At 55.1% G+C, this 3,822-nt stretch overlaps 1 pseudogene; it reads left to right on the top strand.

Moving 5' to 3' along the window:
* Positions 1-1,866: 1,866 nt before the first annotated feature.
* On the top strand, positions 1,867-3,317 carry LOC129024981 (FERM domain-containing protein 8-like; annotated as a pseudogene).
* The last annotated feature ends 505 nt before the right edge of the window (positions 3,318-3,822 follow it).

The raw sequence follows: 3,822 nt of genomic DNA, 5'->3' as shown, positions 1-3,822 counted from the left end.
ATGGGAGTGTTTGAAATGCTTGTTCCCCAGTGCCATAAAGAAATAGCACTTGAACATAAATTTAATTTCCTCAACAAGGCCATTTTTATACTTTCTGCAGAAAGGGTACACTTGCCAGCAGTTTTGCCACGAGAGTACACTGAACAAGAGACAGGGTCATTTACAACCTGACACGTCCACCCTTCTGCTGTATCCAGTTTCCATGGGGTGGAACGGGACCTCAAATTCTGTATTTGTCCCGACTGGCTAGCAACTTAGAACTTTCTAAAAGAAGCAAAGGCAGAAGAGAACAAAGGAAGGAGGAAGTAACTTGTGGAATGCTGAGAAAGGTAAAAACACCTTCAAATAAGGAAGAGGAACAGGCTATGGCCTAATGCTTTGCTTGGACCAGTATAAACATGCCAGGGCAAATATTTAGGCTAAATTGTGGGAGCTAAGAACATAAAGTACATTGATGTCTTTATTACAGCTAGCAGATATTTAAGAATGTTAGCACAGGTCTTTGAATAAATTTTGCTTCTAAGAGAAGTTACTATTTATTCCTAATTAGACGGGGAGGAAAGTCTTTGAAGAGGAACCTCTACTTTACTTTTTGCAGGAGAGACCTGGTGAATCATGGAGGTGGGTCTTTCCCTTGCTGTTCTCATGATAGTGATTAGGTCTCACGAGATCTGATGGTTTTATAAAGGGGAGTTCCCTTACCCAAGCCCTCTTGCCTGCTGCCATGTAAGATGTGACTTTGCTCCTTATTTGTCTTCAGCCATGATTGTGAGGTCTCCCCAGCCATGTGGAACTGTGAGTCAATTAAACCTCTTTCCTTTATAAATTATCCAGTCTCGGGTATGTCCTTATTAGCAGTGTGAGAACAGAATAATATAGAGACTATGCCCCAAACAGCCACCAGCTACCCTATCTTGGTAAACTCCACAGTGTATGAGAGAGGAGAAAAGAGCTCTTCAGCATTGGGGCAGCTGAGTTTTTGAGACCCTAGAATTGGGCCTGATAGGATTTCTTTAGAGAAACCAAGGTGAGTGTTTGGAGAAAAGATCAACATGTGTGTGTATAACTACACTAATAAGGTAGGCATTAACTCTACTGGGACTGATATTTGGGTAGTATGCAGGGATAGAGCTGTACAGGCTGTTAAAATATTTAAAAACTTCTATACTGATTGGTATCACTCTTCACTTGCACCACCACCGCCTTGATTCCTTCATGAGAACTCCTCCCCCTAGGACCTCCCCATATAATTCAACAACCAAAGGATTAATGCCTGGCATAGCAGGGGCCTCCAGGACTCTGCTCTAACACTAGGGCCACAAGAGTTTGTAGGTTGTCAGACTCCCTTCCAGGTGTCAAATATTTAGACTATCATCCCTAATTATCTCTACATACCCTGGGGAGAAACCAAGGTGCAGAGAGGTCAAGGTCACACAGCTAGTTCTATGGCTGATTGTATCCCTTCAAAATTCGTATGTTGAAGCTCTGACCCCCAGCACCTCAGAATGTGACTGTATTTGGAGACTGAGTCTTTAAATAAGTAATTAAGTTAAAATGAGGCCGTTGGACCGGGCATGGTGGCTCACTCCTGTAATCCCAGCATTTGGGAGGCTGAGGTGGGCAGATCACGAGGTCAGGAGTTCGAGACCAGCCTGACCAACATGGTGAAACCCTGTCTCTATTAAAAATACACAAAAAAATTAGCCGACTGTGGTGGCGCATGCCTGTAATCCCAGCTACTCAGGAGGCTGAGGCAGGAGAATCGCTTGAACCAGAGAGGCAGAGGTTGCAGTGAGCCGAGATCGCGCCACTGCATTCCAGCCTGGGTGACAGAGCAAGATTCCTCGGGCTTGGCGGCGGGGCAGGATTCCGGGCAGGAGCCTTGACTCTCAGGTGGCGGGCTCTGCGACCCTGCGAGATGGACGGGACGGAAGGCAGTGCCGGGCAGCCCGGCCCCGCTGAGCGGTACCACCGAAGCAGCGTGTCCTCCGTGGGAGCCCGAGCGGCTGACGTGCTGGTATACCCGGCGGATGACACGGTGGTGCCCCTGGCTGTGGAGAACCTGCCCTCGCTCAGTGCCCATGAGGGGCACCGCGCCGTCCGCAAGATCCTGCAGCTTCCAGACATCGCCCTGGATGTCTTCGCACTCTGGCTGGTCTCCCCTCTGCTGGAGGTGCAGCTGAAACCCAAGCACCAGCCCTACAAGCTGGGACGCCAGTGGCCGGAGCTGCTGCTGCGCTTCACCAGTGCCCCGGACGACGACGTGGCCACGGATGAGCCTTTCCTGCGGTTCCGAAGGAACATGTTCTTCCCAAAGCGGCGGGAGCTCCAGATTCGCGACAAGGAGGTCCTGCGGCTGCTCTATGAGGAGGCCAAGGGCAACGTGCTGGCTGCACGGTACCCGTGCGACGTGGAGGACTGCGAGGCTCTGGGCGCCCTGGTGTGCGCGTGCAGCTCGTGCCCTACCAGCCCGGCTGGCCGGCAGCCTGTGACCTGAGGGAGAAGCTGGACTCCTTCCTCCCTGCCCACCTCTGTAAGCGGGGCCAGGGTCTCTTTGCTGCCCTCCGGGGCCATGGGGCCAGGGCCGGGCCGGGCCGGGCGAGCAGGGCCTGCTGAACGCCTACCGCCAGGTGCAGGAGGTCAGCAGCGACGGTGGGTGCGAGACCGCCCTGGACACCCACTACCGCGCCTACCTCCCCAAGTGCCACGAGCTGCCCTTCTATGGGTGTGCCTTCTTCCACGGTGAGGTTGACAAGCCAGCCCAAGGCTTTTTGCACCGGGGCGGGCACAAGCCAGTTTCTGTGGCCATCAGTCTGGAAGGTGTGCACGTCATCGACAGCAGAGAGAAGCACGTCCTGCTAGGCCTGTGCTTCCAGGAGCTGTCATGGGACCACACCTCCCCTGAGGAGGAGGAGCCCATCCTGTGGCTGGAGTTCGACGGGGACAGCGAGGGCACACCTGTCAACAAGCCCCTCAAGATCTACTCCAAGCAGGCTGAACTGATGAGCAGCCTCATTGAGTACTGCATCAAACTGAGCCAGGCGGCGGAGCCCGCAGGCCCCCAGGACAGTGCGACTGGCTCGCACTCAGACCCCAGCTCCTCGCCGGCTCCTGTTCAGCGCCCCAAGCTGCAGAGGCAGGGCAGTGTGGTGTCCAGCCGGATCCAGCATCTCTCCACCATCGACTACGTGGAGGACGGCAAGGGGATTAGGCGAGTGAAGCAGAAGCGCACCACGTCCTTCTTCAGCCGGCAGCTGTCCTTGGGCCAGGGGAGCTACACCGTGGTGCAGCCCAACGACAGCCTGGAGCAGGGCTGAGGACGCTGTACCCCACAGGAGGAGGGCAACTGGGGGCCCTGGCCCGGCACTGTCCTCCTGAGGGGCAGGGGCCAGCTGCAACAGTCTCATGGGTCACCACAGGAGGAGGGCTGCCTCAGCAGATTTCTCAGACCACGGAGAAGTGATTTTTGGGCCCGGGGCCATGCCCGGGCTGTGCAGAGCTGGCCAGGCCCTCCCGCAGGGCCCCTCTGCAGCTTGCCCTCCCTTCCCCCCATTCCCCCGGATGCTGGGCCCTGCTGCTATCTCAGGACCATCCGATCAAGCTGCAGCTGCCACCCTCACCTAGAAACATGCCTTTGTGCTCACCTCAAGATGGGCAGTGTCCCCTGTTCTGAAGTGCCCGGTGGCAGCTCCAGTGGCAGAGGACCAAGGATTGAGGTTTGGGACCTGAAGGTCCAGTGTGTGCCTTTGGCCTCTTCCCTGGACTTGGGTGACCAGTCCCCACCTTCCTCCTGGTAGTGCTCCAACCCCTGGACTTGGATGA

Source organism: Pongo pygmaeus, chromosome X (genome assembly GCF_028885625.2).
Source record: "Pongo pygmaeus isolate AG05252 chromosome X, NHGRI_mPonPyg2-v2.0_pri, whole genome shotgun sequence".
Taxonomy (NCBI): Eukaryota; Metazoa; Chordata; class Mammalia; order Primates; family Hominidae; genus Pongo; species Pongo pygmaeus.
The sequence above is the reverse complement of the archived record's forward strand: the minus strand, read 5'-3'. Positions and strand labels throughout refer to the sequence as shown.